Here is a 16,903-nt window from a genome sequence, read left to right on the forward strand (position 1 = left end):
TGTGCCAGGCAACAAAGTGCTCTGCACATACCATGTCACTTCATTTTCCTAATAGCCCTGAGACCACGGAGTACTCTTAACAAAGCCCTCTGCACCCAGAGTGGTGAATGAGAGTGTTCCACAGAGACTCCAGTAATACTCAGAGACAGTCTCTAGGCCCTGGTCCTGGCCCCACCCTCCACTGCAAACCATGGCCACTGGACTCAAGTCTGCCCTCTCCTCTCACTCCTGGACTTGCCTCTCTACCCAACCCTTTATGGTAGGATTCAGAGTCAGACTCTTTGCCTGTCTTTCTTTTTCACTTCCACCTCAGACACTGGCTCTCACCCTAAGGATCCAGCTCTACAGTCTGCAAACCTAACCTATTCCACCCCAGGGGACAGCCAAGGCTCTAGACTTTGCATCCCAACCCAGGTCCTTGATTAATGAGAAGAGTAGATCACCATAGGATTGATTACATGGCTGTTCCAAGGACAATGAGGAAGCTCAGTTAAGTAATGTGTTCAAGATCACATGGCCTGGCTTCTGGCCAATACCAAGACCCAGACATAGCATCTCCTCTTGTATGGAGGGCACACTCCCTCTTCTTTCAAACAGCCCTCTTCTGTAGCCCTTTGAATGCCTGCCTACATGTCCGTTTCATACCTTGGTTATGAGATGCCCAAGCAGGGGCTGTTACCTAGCACTATTCCTGGTGTCCAACCTGGCACAGAGAAGAGTCTTCGGAAAGGCATGATAAAGCGACAAATGAGTGTCAAGATCAAGCTCTCACCAGTCCCCCCTGGCTACAGTGGATGTTCTGCCCTTTTACTTCTGTTCCCAAAGGTACTTAGAATCCTCCTTTGCATTTGGTTTGGCACCAGAGAAGCAAAGCTTCTGTAAAGCTGCCCCAACAAATGCATTTTCTTGTCAAGTTTTCTTTGCAATTGATACTAAATCTCCCTGTAAAGAAACCACACCCTCCACATCTTAAGGAAAACTAGTCATGGTATAATGGTTTAAATAAAGGAATTGTGAAATTCTGGGGAAAGTACCAACCTCTACCTTATCCCTTCTGTCCTGAGAACATCAAGCTCTCAGATGAAATGTTTTGATGCTGTGAAGAGAAAAAAAGTGCTTTGGAGTTACATAAAGTTGGGTTACAATCCTGGCTTTGCCTCCCAGGACCTGTGGACCTTAGGGAAGAAATCTGAGAATCATTCTGTGTTCTAACCTCTTCCTTACTCACTCCAGTCAATCTCTCAACAAGTCCTGTCAGTTCCACCTTCTAAATAGTTCTTCTCCAATCTCTACTTCAGTTGTGAGCTGGTCCGGTGATTAAGCACTCAGGCTCTGGAGTGAAACTGTCTGGACTTGAATCCCAGTTCTTATTTACTATGCCATCCTAATTTACTTAATCTTTCAATGTCTGTTTCCTCACCTGTAAAATGGGGATTAAAAATCTTAGGCTGCTAAAAAGATTCAATGAAATAATCCTTATAAAGTGCTAGCATTGGGGCGCCTGGGTGGCTCAGTCAGTTGAGCGTCCGACTTTGGCTCAGGTCATGATCTCGCGGTCCGTGAGTTCGAGCCCCGCGTTGGGCTCTGTGCTGACAGCTCAGAGCCTGGAGCCTGTTTCAGATTCTGTGCTCCTTCTCTCTCTGACCCTCCCCCATTCATGCTCTGTCTCTGTCTCAAAAATAAATAAATGTTAAAAAAATTTTTTTAAAGTGCTAGCATAATTCCTGGCACAGAGTTGGAGCATATAAACATTAGCTCTTCTTATTATTTCTTATTACCTCCTTTGTTCAGGCTGTTATCATCTACAACTCCACACTCCTCTCTGCTCCTTACTTCCCTCAACCTCTGACCATCCCTATAAGGTCTCCTGTCTGGTTTCTCTTCTCTGGGACCACTTCTCCAATCCATTCTTTGTGCCATTGCCAGAATATTCGCTGTAAAAGGCATATTTGATCATGTGATTTGCAGACAAGAAACCCTGTCATGGTGCCCCATTGTCCATAGAATAAGCACTGTCCTTAGCTTTGCAGTCAAGGTCCTCCATTCTCAGGGTCCCTGCATACTTCCCAACAGTCATGCGAAGAAAATTTTGCCCCCATTTCTTGCCTTGGAGTGTTTGAGTGAACATCCCAAGAACCTATAGTTATTCATTGGGCCAGCTGAGATTTGTACCTGTCTTCTGAGCCCATAATGCTCTGTGCATTGGCCACACTGCCTCTCCCCACACTGACCATCCATGAACTGACAATGAGCATCAGATAAGCAGGAAAGGAAGAGTGCTGAGATGAGAAAGAGGGGCTGGTGTGGAGACATCACAGTTGCCAACCTGACCAGGGAAGGCTTCCTGGAGAGGCTGGAGCTCTGAGGACCTGGAGGGGGCAGGGTAGCAGGGGTGAGACTGGAGAAAATGCTGAAACTGCAATTTCAGAATGGTCTGGTGAGATGAAGTGAGATTCAAGTGTGAGTGGAAACATGTGCTTCAGATGCTGCTCTTTTCTTCCCCAACACTGGCGAATCCCAGGAAGCTCTGAGGTTTGGTTCTTGGTTTCAGTCACTGTTAGTGGGGTTGGAAGTACTACATTAGGTTGCAGGGCTTGCCAGGTCCTCTTTGTTATCCACAGATTAATGAACTCTAGGTTGGTTGGGGAGGGGAGGAGAGTCCCTTTCTCTTAACTTCTTTCCCTGCAGAAATACTGCCCAAATATCCATCCATTTGCTCAGCAAACCTTCCCAGACACCTGTGGGGCCCCAGGCAGGCCCCACACTGGAAATGCAGAAAACAATCACAGGTGTTCTTCGCTATAAAGTACTCATGATTTAGTGGGGAGAAAACCTCACATACAGTGACAATACTGTGTGAAAAGTGCTCTGGGATCTAGGGTATGGAAAGCTAGGGAAATCTTCTCAGAGGTGATACCTGAGCAAGATTCAGAGTGAGCATATTCCTTCAAAAAGATTACTTGGATTCATTTCCAAAGGTGAATTTGGGTTATTGCTTTTTGTGATTGTGACTGTAATTGCAGAACAATACATTCTTGCCTGGTGTCACACAGAGCTTTTAGGACATGAAGGGTAGAACAGTGGTGTGGTAGACTCCCTGGTTTGGGGGCCCTAAAATGTATTTCCAAACACTCAGTGGAATTTCCCCAACCAGGGATAACATCATCACTTTCCAAGACTTCATAGCCTGGCAGAGAGTCTGCAGGTTGCCTGAGAGGACAACGAGCGCTCTCTCTGGCTATATTCAGGACCCGGTGAGGTAATGTAAAAGGATGCAGGCTGCTCTGCCACCACTGACTTGCTGTGTGACACAGTATAGGTCCATGAACCACACTAAGCCTCAGTTGCCTCCTTCATCCAATGGGGACAATATTACCTCGTCTGGTCACTAAATGGTAGCCACTGGTCCCAGGTCTCTCATTTCCAAGCTATATGTCCCTCTCTCTCAGCCTATTTCCCCATCTGTGAACAAGGCAGAATGGTGAGGCTGTGTGCAGGGAAAGAATGAGAGAATATTCTCCAAGGGCTGTTTAGCTTTGACATCCCATGCATAAAACAACAGCCAGATTGGACTGTTGCTTAATTCTATCCAAACTGCCAGATAGGCATTTGAATAAGTAATCTAATATATACATTTTTATTCTATTCAATATTCAGGTCGTCTCCTGGCTGGAATGAGTATTCAGAATGATGATTGCTTCGAAACATACCATTCCAAATACGAATGAGGATATTTTTGCAATATTCAGTTCAACAAGGATAGGGAGGTATGAGATTCGGTTCTGCAAATAATCACACATTTCACATCTTGGATGCCTATACACATACTTACTACATGTCTTTCTTCATAACCTTGGAAATGCAAATCCCTGTACTCTTAGAGCCTTCAGCAACCCTCCTGTGCTGTCAATTCCCATGTGAATACAGTAGAGCAAGGCAAAAAGGTGTGACCTTTCACCTGGTGTTTGTTTGAGGCTCTGCTACAACATCCTCCCCACCCAATAAGCTGTGATCTGGTCCCCTCATGCTCCAGCAGGGACAGAGAGCTCACTACTTCTCAAAGCATCTAATCCCACCCATGGGCACCTTTGACTTGGGGAAATAGTCTCTCTAGTTGAGAAATCTGCCTACTTCTGGTGTTCCTACATCGATCCTTGTTCTGCCCTCAGATATTCTTGCAGAGATTGAAGGCAATGACACTATTCCTTTCACCAAGTCAGCCTCTTCCTGAACTGAATCCCTACTCCCTCCAACTAGAAAACTACTCTTCCTTTGTCCCCAGCACAAGACTCTATAGGGATGAGCCTAAGGACGCCAAGAGCAAAGGTGAGCTCAAGATGTCCTGGTGAATTCCTTTTTGTCTGGCTTCCCGCGCCATTGAGTAAGAGAGAATGAAGCTTTTAAAGTAACAGGGAAAAGTAGCTGATTTTGAGGAATCTTTTGCCAAGGATTTTCAGGAAACAGAAAACATTGGGGTGCCAGGGTGGCTCAGTTGGTTAAGCATCTGACTTCGGCTCAGGTTATGATCACACAATTTGTGAGTTCGAGTCCCACATTGGGCTCTGTGCTGACAGCTCAGAGCCTGGAGCCTGCTTTGGATTCTATGTCTCCCTCTGCTTGTTCTCCACCCTTCCCCTGCTTGTTCTCTCTCTCTCTCTCTCTCTCTCTCTCTCTCTCTCTCTCTCAAAAATAAACATAAAAAAAGAAAGAAAGAAAACACCACTGGGGAAAGAAGATCTTGGATTACAGCATGAGTGTTACCCAGAAACTGTTTGCAACCAGCATGGCACCCACCTCAGAAGGTGTGTGTATGCAGATGTGTGAAGTACAAGTGCTTACACAGTGAGCACCTACTCATCTACTCAGCTGTGCCCTGGTAGGGTCAGTACAGAATAAGTTGCTCACTTGGGCAATTGTCACATGTCTTCAAGATTCACTCAGTCATCACCTCTTCTGGGCAGCAGTCCCCGACATGCCCTCTTAACCTTAACCAACCCTGCACCCCCATGAAGCTTTCTGCACTTTCCTCTATATTGTCCAGTTCCCTGCCGGTCTGTCTTCTTGGACAGTGGTACCTTCTTGAGGATGCTGACTGTGTCTGATTCGCCTTTGTCTCCCTGGGCCTGGCAAGGCATCGGTGCTTCATACATGTTGATTGCAGGAATGTTGTGTGGAAAGGTGTCTTAATCCTATTCCGGGGTTCTTACCACTGTCTCTGCTGCCGTGTTTCTCTTTCCTTACTTATAAGAGGCTAACGTGATACAAATTAAATAGAGTATAATCCTCAAAAGATGTGGACATCTGTAGGGAGAATCTCTTGGATAAGCTCATGGTATCCATGCTTCTGAAAGTGCACCAGCCTTTCTGTGAGAGGTGGAAGTTGGGGTGGATAGTGCTATTTCTCTATCCTTCGTCTACCCTGAGCTGACTGTTCCCAGCCCTGATCTGCTGTTCTCCCCTGCCTGGCCCCTCTGGAGCAGCCATTCCTCTGGAGTTGACACTCAGATTTTCCTTCTTTTCTGCCAAGTCACAGCTTTTGGATGCGCCCTATGCAGATGTGTAGAATTCTTGCACACATCTGCATATCAGAGGGGCAGGGAAAGTTGCTTGGCAAGAGGCCCTGGCTTAGCAGGAGTGCTCTGCTGGCAAGCCTCAGTTGTGAAAGGATCTCTCTCTGTGCTGTTCTTGGCCAAGGAACTCAGCCAGAGACTGGGCTGGTCAGGACTGGGCTTTGTCCTATCCAGGGAAGACCGCAATATGGTGCATTTCTGGGGGCACAGGAAATTGCAACATCTTAGTCTCCCCTGAGGAGATTAAGAAAATGAGCGGACAAGTCTTAGGGCAGAGAATGGGTGTCTCAGGCAATGGCACAAAAAGAAGGAAAATGCATTCATTTAGCTATTGATTTAATAAGAACAGCTCAACAACCCCATTTGTAGAGGGTGTGCTTTGTGCCAAGCAGTACAAGACAGTGAGTTATTAAATATGGGGGTCTGCTTCCATCTGAGACCTGCTACTTTCAAGGTCTGAGACCTGGGGTAAGTCCTTTAACCTGTTTTGGTATCAGTTTACACATCTGTAAAATGCAATGATAACTGTACCTGCTGCAAAAGGTTGAGGGGAGGATTAGATAAGATAAACTCAACAAAGCACTTAACAGAGTATGTGATAAGTGTTTAGTAAACATCAGCTCTTTTTGAGTACTTTGTTTACTTTACATCCACTATGTGTCAGTCAGCATACTGGGTACCCTAAATATTTTGTCATATTTATTTCCCACAGTAAACCTCCAAAACAGGTATTATTACCCCTGATCTGCAATCAACTAAACTGAGGCCTGGAGATGTTAAGATACTCCTGAAGGTCACACACCACATGAAAGGGCTGACAGATTTAACTTTCAAGGCCATGGGAAGCCAGATGCAAATGTCACTCAGGAGGCAGGGCCAGAGTTGGAGAGTCCCAGGGAAAGAAGGCCTAAGCCTGTATGTGGGCCAGGGTAGCAGAGGAAATCAGATTCTTGTCCAGAGTGGTTGACAGCACAGCTGGAAATAATGTGCTGAATGTCAAATCTGATGGGTGAAGCAGAAGAACAAGGAGAATGAATGGTGTGGATGGCAATCAGCAAAGGCAAGAAACAAGACAATATAGGTTCCTGGGAGGAGGGGAAGGCCATGGTCAGTGAGTCACGATAGAGGAGAGTGAGTGTGCCAGAGCTGGCTGGCCTGGGTTAGGCACTTTCCCTCCCTGGACCTGTAGAAAGGGGTAATAATTCTTAGGTCCCAGGGCTGAGGTAAGGACTAAATGAAGCACTGCACAGAAAGCTCTTTTCATAATTTTTGGAACCTGTGAAGTGTTTAACAAAGGATCTGGAAAAAAAAATCCAGACTAGTATTTGGAGAATACATTTCAGAAAGAGTAAGAGAGGTCATTTTATTCATCCTTTAACAGTGAGGGTCCCAGCTTCAGTCTATTGTGAAGGATGGTTGGGGCCAGCTCTTGCAGAGGTCTGATCAAGGAAGATCCTTGGAGGCCTACATCAGCACAAAGGGGACATGTGCTAGCCCTGCTTTAGGGAAGGAGGAGGGTGACAGTGGGGTATATGACTGGTGGACCTGTGACTGAGTCCCAGGAAGAAAGGGTTGCAGGTAGAAGCTGTTTCTAAAAGGGCCACAGAGCTAGGAATGTAGAGAGGGGGAAAAGAACATTTTCCCAATTTTTGGACTGAAAAGCCTGCAGTTTCAGTTGCTATAGTATTTCTTGTCCCGGAAGCTTGATATAAGCAGGAAATACCTTTGGTTGGTCATCAGATTTCTCCTGGTGGGTGTTGGGACTGACTAGGGTGGAGCACTCTCAATTACAGGAAGTAGGAAGTAGGGAACCTCATGGGCGGGGCTGAGCAGGAAAAAAGCAACACGGTAGATGGCATGTAAAGTGGAATGCATCCTTTGTGAGTTATATGTGATGTCACTTTGAGACTTCCAGAAATAACTAAGCAAGACTTTGAAGGAGCCTGGAGTCCTGCATTGGCAGGTAGGGGCGTAAGCCAGCAAATCACAGGTGAATACCATAAATGGGACCCCATTTGTGCCCACAGGCTGAGGTGGTCTGGGGACACATCATTACACACTCTTTACTCATAACCCAAATAGTTCCTAGGGGTCTGAGGTCATCTCTGAAGATAGGTATGCTTATATTTCTTTTATGTATTTCTTCCCTTACTTCTAACATCTTGATGGCTAATAAGATGGCTAATAAGATCCTCTTGTTGTAACCTTGCAATATCCCCCAAATTCACTTCCTCCCTATTTCTCCAACTTCATTCTCAGTGCATGAGGAATAGGGCCCACTTTTCAGTGATTGAGGGTGGTGGTAAGAGCTAATCTATGCCTATTATTATGTTAAATGCAGGAAATATAAGAAGCAATAGGGCACAGACTTTTTCCTTAAGGATTTATGAGCTGATTTCAACCATTCATCTGAAGACTCCTCAAAATTGTCAAAAACTGAATGAGTTCACTCACTCATTCATTTAATCAATGAACAAACATTCTCTGGGCACTCTGCCAGGATTGGTGCTAGCAGCTGGGGACACATAGCCCTTGGGTCCTAAGGCCTTAAGATCCTTATGATCTAGGGAGACAAATACACAATAGAGGGCTGTGCAGTGCAGTTAAGCTGCACTGTTGACAGTGGCCAAGCTGAAAGAACAATGGAGATCATTTCTATGAAAAGACATTCTTAGGTCATTTGCCCAATAATTTCCTTTCCTCATCCTCTCCCTTGGAAGATGTGTCTGAATAATATGGGTAAGGGAGAGGGCCACTGGGGAGGCAGGTGGAGTAAGGGAAGGAGCACAGGCCATGCAGCTAGATAGTCATGGGTTTCAGTACCCAGATCTGCCATTTGTTAGTTATCTGAACTTAGTCATTCACCTCTCTAAGTTTCAATTTTTTCATGTGTAAAAAGGGCGTAATTTACATAAAGCATCTTGAATAGTCCTGGGCACATAATAGGTACTCAGTAAATGGAAACCATTTTTATTTTATCCCAAATTTCAGGTTGTTAGTGTCAACAAATAAATGAACTTTACTATGATGAGCTATTGAAATTTTACAGTTTATCTCCCAACGACTTAGCTCAACCTATACTAACCAACACAAATGGCTTAGATATGGCCTTGCCATGTTCACCCATCTAAGGCAACCAGTTGAGATCTGCTTACTCAGTTCATTTTATTTGTTTCTCTTTCAAATTCCAAGTCTTTAATTTGACCTTTGGAGGATTCTAGTTGGCAAAAGGTCCAAGTTTTCCCACAGGCTGACTGTCTGCTGTGCTTGGGCCCAGTCCCTACATATGGACTGGGACAATAATACTTGAAACTGATCCTTCAAGGAGGCCCTCTCCTTCCCTCCCCCTTTTCCTCAGCTCTCTGTAAAGCATCAAGAATAAACAAGAGCACATGTGGCAGGAGCATGCCTCTCTCTATGGCTGTGTTCCAACAGATGGGACACAAGAGGTAACCCTCTGGAGCCCTGATTATCAGCAGACTGGGGATAGGCAATGGGGGATAGAGATGGTGGGTAGATGGAGGAAAGCTCAAGTTATTCAGGTCAAAACTGTCTGTGCTATGGAGTCTAAGAGCTTAGAGGGGCTTCTAAGACCACTTGACACTGACACATAATTTTTCTGTGACAGATTGGGGAAGAGAGGCATCTAGAAGTATCTATAGCCACCAGCCCTCTAGTGACAAAGCGAGAACCTCAGACTCAAGTCTCCAACATTCCAGTCTGTGCCTTCTTCATGTTCCTGGGCAGCTTTGTTCAAGCATCTATAATGGCTTCCTATTTCTAACTGTACCAAATTAAAATGTTCTGGTCTGGCACTTAGGGTCTATGAGATCTGATCCTCACTGTACCTTTCTAGCTTTTTTTCAAAGTCAACAGACAACTTGGACTGGTACTTCCTGATCTTGAAAATTTGATCCAAATTTTCCTCTATGTTGTTTAAATCCCCCTTTACTCTGGTTTCTGTTCTGGGATCCCTGGTTCTTACTAAGTGTCTTCTTGGTTCTGTCCTGTCCTGACCACTTTGGTCTCTGGCTGAGGTTCAGCCTTCTTCATTACAATGCCATTTGGAGGCTCATTTAGAAGGGCACATTATGCTGTGTCAGATGAGGCAGCTGGGGAGTGGGTGGGACCTGATGTTAGAGACTTCTACTAGCAGAGTTGACTCAGCAGTGTCCAGGGCATGGCTATCTCTGACACCTGAGAACAGATGCCAAGAAGGTCTGAAATGAAAGACAAGGAGCCTTCAGCAAAGGCTAATATATGGGAGATGATCTGGAAGCTCAGGCAGGAAGGTAAACTGAGGAAAGTCTGTCAGGAAGTGAGGGTAGCATGGCCAAGGAAAGTGGTGAGAGGCTACTATCTGAAGCTCAGTCAGAAAATAAGTGTGGGTCCTCTTGTGTTGCTGGGACCTTGTAGGAGAGGAATTGCTTTTGAGGGCATTAAAATGGAGAGATGTTTCAAAGGGATAAGTTAGGACAGAAGAGGGGTTTCCCAAGGCTAAGAGTTGCCCAGAGGAAGCTACAAAGTGGAGTCAGGGATGGGAATGTACATGATACCATGGGGGAAGAGGTTGGGTGTGATTTTAGAATGAATAGCAATTTTGGTGGCTATAGGCTCTAATGAACAGAAGTAAGAGGTAGGTTAGGAGGTTCATCTTAATTTACAATAAGGACTCTGGATCAGACATTCCTTTTTATTTCCTCCCTCCTGGGTAATACTACACTGGACCAGACAAATTCATCATTTCCCAATTTATTCATTCATCAAACACTCCCTGCTCTGTGCCAGATCTTGGGTTAGAAACCGGGGAAACAAAGTGAATCATACACATTCTCTGCCATCAAGGATTTTGTTTCTTGGGGAAAAACATTCACATAAACTCAAAAATAATATGGAGTGGTAAGTACTGTGAGAGGCAGAAGCCAAGGGGGAGTAGAAGCAGAGAGGAGGAACCTGACCCAGCCTGGAGGCAGAGTAGGGATAGGAGGATAAAAGCTTCCAGAAGAAGGTAATGTCAGCTGAGGGATAAAGAGAATTAGATATGTAAAGAAGAGATAGTGTCAGATTGTTGTAGAGAGACACAGGCAGGCTTGGGAGATGACCTGGCAGAAAACCAAACTAAAATAAAAATAAAAACAAAAACCCCTCAGTTCACAAGCAGAGTTCAGTGATGATAAGACTGAGCAGATAGTTCTCAGATGTCTAGATCAACAAGCACATGGCATTGGGAAGATCTGGACTCTTGGCTGTGGTTCAAGAGAAGAGAGAAGAGATTATAGGACCCAAAGAAGAGATTCTAGGCCCCATTTAAAGGAAGCCAAGGTTTGATGGCAGAAGCTTCTTATATTATCTCATTTACTCTTTACCAGATTCACAATCTGGTTTCCAGGGTTTGGGACCAAAACTGCAGTTAAGAATAAGATTCTGTTTTACTTCTGATGGGTCAGACTTTGTGTATTTCCCTCCCTTGGAGGCTTGGTGGGAAGGAATGACTGATCATGGAGCAGAAGTGGGAGAGAAAGGTGTGTCCTAGCACTAGAGTTACTACCCTTCCTTGTGAGGACTTCTTTGCTCCTTTCCCTCTGGGTCTAACAGGGACACTGTGGGCAGCTTTTTCTAGAAGCCAAGCTCAGGGCACTAAAGGAATCAGAGGAGGGCTTTCTTTCTAGAAAACTTGAGCCTCACAAGCTTGGGATAAAAGAACTCACACTTCAGTTCAGTTCATCTCAGGAGAGTTCTGCACTGAGATTTGGAGCCAAAGTCCCAGGTAAGAATACCTAACTTGTCCTTCGTTATGAATATATTTCCTCAGGGAGAGTTGGCTGTGATGAGGTTGGACATGTATATTTTGAGTCCCCTGAGGAAATGCTACCATAATATATCAGCAACACCTTCAGCAATATTGTTGTCTATTAGTGTCCACCAAAGACTGATTATCTCCAGTTCCCTGCCAACCTCCTCCTTGGGACTTAGAATCTCTTAGCTCTTCTCTTGAACCCCAGCTAAGAGTCTAGACTTTCTTGATGCCATTTGTGTCCTAGTATGGATAACTAAGAACTACCTGCTTGATTTTTCTCCATCACTGAGATCTGCCAGTTTGCTGCTCTTATTGGGGCTCCAGATGCAGAACACTGTAATGATGATGGTGATTTCCCAAACAGCCAGGTAGAGAGTACTTGACCTCTTGTTTGATCACATTCTTCCTTTCCCTTTTCCTCCACTCCTGAAAAGACTGTGAGCTGAGTCGAAGACAGTTGACCAGGGTGGGTGAATTACCAAGGTAACAGCAATAATGGCCATTTGTAGAGCACTGTGGCATGCTAGAAAAAACGTCAACTGGAGTCAAACAGAATAAATTTTGAATCTGTGCTTGGCTACTTACAAGCTGAGTGGCTTTCAACAAGTCACTTCACCCTCCTCAGACTCAGTTTCCACATTTGTAAAGGTAAGGGTAGTAATTCTACCAGATAAGACCTTTGCGACAATAAATTGTATTTAATTCCTTAAGGGCTGAGTCCATAGCTATATTCTTCCTTGTACTCTCAGTAACTACAGAGCAGCTGTCATACAATAGGTGAATAATAAGTGATAGCAGTTATTAATATTTATTTGAAAAAGAATATATTCTGAACAGCCAGGTAAATCAATAAAGGGGAGGAAAAAAAGGAAAGAATCATCTTGTTGTTCACTGTATGGACCCAGAAATCACAGAGGCAGATGGGTTAAGAGTTCAAGGCGGTTCTAATTACAACACTAATATTATTAGCTGTTAATCATCTGCCTGTTGCTATCATCTCTGCTCAGAGTCAGATATGCCCTTTCTTTCTTTCTTTCTTTAAAGCAAGTACTGGTTCTCTAGGACATCTTTAATATAATTAATATATTTCATTACCTCTGTTCTGGCATTAGCTGCTCAAACTAAATAAAACATGGGTAGGTTTCAGCCACTCAATTGAAGAGCGTGGTGTGTGTATATGGTGGGGAGGGAGAGAGAAAGAAAGAGACAGAGAATAAGAAACAGAATGAGAGGGAGGGAGAGAAAGAGAGAGAAAGGGAGAGAGAATGTGGTCAGTTCTGTTGGTTTATGGAATTTGCTATGTTAAATGCTTTGTCGGGGTAGCAGTGGTTGGGTACTGGGGAGTTTGTGTATAAGTTAAGCAATAGGGGTAACCTTTGAAAGAGTTGCTTTTTGGGTGGCCAGGTGAAATTTGAAGTGCCTTGACCAAATCTGAGACCACCCCTTTGTGGCTGAACAACCAGATTTCACTCTGCCAAGTCAATCTTAAAAAAGAGCTTAAATAGAACTGTGGAGGGGCCTGAACTTCACATTCAGGCCTTTGTAGGAAGGAGATAACGATTTTTTCTCTGTTGCATGAGGTATAATAGTATCTTAAGTATCTTTTAACCATATGATCACCCAGGTAGGAAACTGCAGAGAAAGCAATGCGTTCCACCTTTGCTAAGTTGTTACTCCAAGGTTTAGGGATCACCATTCATTTCCCTAGTGGGTTCTGAGAGCTGGTCCTTCTAATCAATAAGCATGAAACCTCCGGCACTTTTGGACTTTTGCACCATGGAAGATGTTTCTTCATGCATGCGTGCATTCATTCCACAAATATTTGAACACCAACTATATGCCCAACAGAGAGATTAATAAAATATGGTTGTCAGTAAAGAGCCTACAGTCTAATGAAAGAAAAAGACATTGTAATATAGCGTGATACTTGCCAGGATGGAGGTTTAGGCAAATCCTGCTACAGGAATACAGATGTGTCTAATATGCCCGGGAAAGGAGGGGCTCCGGGAATGCCCTCAGAGGTCCTAAGGATGAAGAGGAATTAACCAGACCAGCAGGTGTGAGGGAAATCATTTGAGGCAGTGGGACCAGCATATGCAAAAGCCTGGAAATGAGAGAGAACTTGATCTATTATAAGAATTACAAATGCTTTGGAATAGTTTGAGCACAGAGAGAAAACTGAGTGGCAGATAGAAAAACTGAGGCTGGAAAGGTATATGCCCAAGTGCTTTCTTGGTAGCCAGGGACTAGCATCCCTCCTCACCTCGCCCTCAACATATATGTGACATTTTGAATGCCACTTTTTCCTGCCTCTAAGGTTTCTTGGTGCTCTGTTAAGTTTAGGAGCTCTCAACCTGTCCACTTAAAGGGAATTTATTTGACTTGACCAACTTCCAGAATCAAATGAAATAGTGGATCTAAAGAACTCAAAGTATTCCAATCACTCCATAGAGTCAGACCTGGTTTATTACCCAGATTTGCCATTTAGGGCTATGTGAACTTGGGAAGGTTATTTAACTTCCCTGAACTTCAGTTTCTTCATTTATCAAATGAGTGTGAATATGGAGAGGATTCAACAAAATAATTTGCTATCATTCTATTTGTAAACTGAAGCGTGCTGCCTCAGTGAAAGGGTCTATTAGTAATAATTAAGATTCATCTCTAATTCACCACGACCCCTATTCCACTTATGCATATATCTGGATCAAGTTCTTCTCTTTCCTACACTGCTCAGCTTGGGCTCTCCCACCAGCTGTGGTCAGCTAGAATCCCAGCTGACCAAACTGACTGGCTCTCTGCTGCCCCCACCTGTCTAGAGCCAGGATCCCACCAGAGTCTAGGACCAGAAGCCCAGCTTGGGGTTGTTTGGGCCTCCCTTTCACATTCCTGATAGGGCAGGAACAGAGAGGACAGCACCCAGGTGCCAACCTCAGCCCATAATCCTTCCCAGTGTGTGTTTATGTGTGTTTGAAGAGGCACCTGGGAGATGTAGGCCCATTTTGGGTGGGTAGCAGGCAAGAGGCCAAGACATTCCTTTTCTGTCCAGAGCCTAGGTGACTTCTTGAGCACCTGATAGTCTACAGCTACACCAGGAATGTTCCAAAGATTAGGCCAAATTCATATCTGAGAGGCAGATTTGGAAAGGACATCATCCTTCTTCAGAAGCAAATGATTTCACCAGCTCCATCTTCCAGCTGTGCAAATTGGTTAATTACAAGGGCTGTAATTTGCAATCAATATTATCTCCTTGGCATCTACTTCACTGAAGGCAAATATTTATGGCCACATTTGAGAAAGGGCACATTGTCTTAATCAGGGGACATAAACTGAACACTGGGATAAGTGACTCTTTCAGCACTGATGTCAGTTTTTGCTTTTTTCTCTAAGATTTGGGGGAGAAAACACAGGCAGATTCTAGATCAAGGCTCTGATTTTCACTGGTTAAAAAAACCACAGGCACCGATCCCAAGGAGCACATTCTAAACACAGAGAAATGCTTTATGCACAAAGATGCCTGTCATAGAATTTTTTAAAATATAATGGTGAAAAACAGTAACTTAAATATTCAATAGGAAGGTGTCAATAAGTTGTTATGCATTCACTTAATGAAATTTTATCCAGCCATTGTGAATAATGGTAACAAAGGGGCGCTTGGGAAGCTCAGCTGGTTGAGCAACTGAGTCTTTTTTTTTATTTATTTATTTATTTTTTTTTTAAATTTTTTTTTCAACGTTTTTATTTATTTTTGGGACAGAGAGAGACAGAGCATGAACAGGGGAGGGGCAGAGAGAGAGGGAGACACAGAATCAGAAACAGGCTCCAGGCTCTGAGCCATCAGCCCAGAGCCCGATGCGGGGCTCGATCTCACAGACCGCGAGATCGTGACCTGGCTGAAGTCGGACGCTTAACCGACTGCGCCACCCAGGCGCCCCGAGCAACTGAGTCTTAATTTCGGCTCAGGTCATGATCCCAAGATTGTGGGATCAAACCCCACGTCAGGCTCTGTGTTGAACATGGAACCTACTTGAGATTCTGTCTCTCTCCTTCTGCTCCTCTCCCCCACTCACACTACCTCTCTAAAAAAAAAAAAAAAAAAAAAAAAAAAAAAAAAAAAAAAGAAGAAGGGCAATAAAAAACTACATTGTGATGTTAAAACAAGCAAACAAAAAGGGCAAGAAAATGAGGTAGGTGTTCAACATCTTCTTAAGACTATGCACAGAAAAAAAGCCTGGAAGGAAATACATCAGTATGGCAGTGGTGGTAGTCCTTGAGCATGTCACCTATTTTTTCTCACATATTTTTTGAATGAACATATGTTAATTTTATAATTAAAAAAATCATTTTAAAAGGCAAGCAGAGGAATGGTTGATCATACTGGCAACTTCACGAAATCACTGTAGTCCACATCCTGGAGTGAGGAAGCCAACTTCCATTGTGGAAATATATTTTCACTCGGTCAGGACATAAGTATGATGACTCCATATGGCAGGCCCCACTACCAAATGCTTATCTTTGCCTTCAAGCCTTCATGAAATAACTGGGAAAGGTCAGCCTTCCTACTATGTCAAAGAGCTTAATATGGAGTGCTAGGGGAGCATACAGCAGGCTCCTAAACCAGCCTGAATGGTCTGTGAGGACTTCCTGGAGGTGTTAACATTCAAAATAGTTTCTGTAGGATACGGAGGCAGAGAAACAGAGAAAGAACATTTGAAACAAAGAAAACAGGTTAAAAAAGGTATGTGACAGAACCCGTTTGGGGAATGATACTTCATTGTGGTCGAAATGCTGGGTGCACAGGAAAAGAGTAATATAAAGGGTCCTCAGGCCAGATGCTGAAGGGCCTTGGATGCCAATATAAATCAGCCCTTCTCTAAGAAAGGATGGAGAGATGAGGGTTTATCCTGAGGGCAATAAGGAGCCATTAAAAGAGTTAAGCAGGGACAGGAATTGGTCTGAACTGTGCACCAAGAATGTCTCTCTGGCTGCATTATGAACATGGGAACACATGTGGAGGATAGATTTGTGGGGGACAGAGGTAGAGATTGAAGGTAGAGAGACCAATGTGGGGACTATAGAAGTAGTTCTGGTTAAAGATATAAACGTGTGAGCCAAGGAATGCTAGACTTACAAGAGCTCTTAGAAATCTTCTAGTCTCATGCCTGCATCTGACATTGAAAAAAAAAAAAAGCATGTTTTTGGATGAGTTTAACATTTCACTCAATAGACCAAGTAAAGCAGACTGTTTTCCCTAATGTGGGTGGGCCTTATCTAATCATTTGAAGGTCTAAATAGAACAAAAGGCTGACTCCTTCCACCCCTACCTCCCAAATAAGAGAGAACTCTTCCTGCTTGGCTGCCTTTGAGTTGGGACATCAGTTTTTTCCTGCCTTTAGACTCTGATATTGGCTTTTCCTGGGTCTTGAGCCTGCCTGCCCTACCTACCTTTGGACCAGAATTACACCATCAGCTCTCCTGGGTCTGCAACTTCCCAACTGAAGATCTTGGCACTTGTCAGTCTACATAATCACATGAGCGA

At 44.1% G+C, this 16,903-nt stretch overlaps 1 protein-coding gene and 2 long non-coding RNA genes across 10 annotated transcripts in view; 1 reads left to right on the top strand and 2 right to left on the bottom strand.

Annotated features, from left to right (window-relative positions):
- The window catches only part of AGBL4 (AGBL carboxypeptidase 4), a 1,457,435-nt gene that overhangs the window by 277,431 nt on the left and 1,163,101 nt on the right, over positions 1 to 16,903 (bottom strand). The window lies entirely within an intron of this gene.
- On the bottom strand, positions 6,343 to 7,378 carry LOC121027096 (uncharacterized). Its single transcript, XR_005788558.1, has 2 exons — positions 7,294 to 7,378; positions 6,343 to 7,034 (listed from the first exon to the last, which is right to left on the bottom strand). It is a non-coding gene; the product is annotated as an uncharacterized LOC121027096 (long non-coding RNA).
- LOC121027095 (uncharacterized) lies at positions 7,382 to 9,385 on the top strand. Its single transcript, XR_005788557.1, has 2 exons — positions 7,382 to 7,533; positions 9,199 to 9,385. It is a non-coding gene; the product is annotated as an uncharacterized LOC121027095 (long non-coding RNA).

Source organism: Herpailurus yagouaroundi, unplaced genomic scaffold (assembly GCF_014898765.1).
Source record: "Herpailurus yagouaroundi ecotype Mexico unplaced genomic scaffold, PumYag 77, whole genome shotgun sequence".
Classification (NCBI taxonomy): Eukaryota; Metazoa; Chordata; class Mammalia; order Carnivora; family Felidae; genus Herpailurus; species Herpailurus yagouaroundi.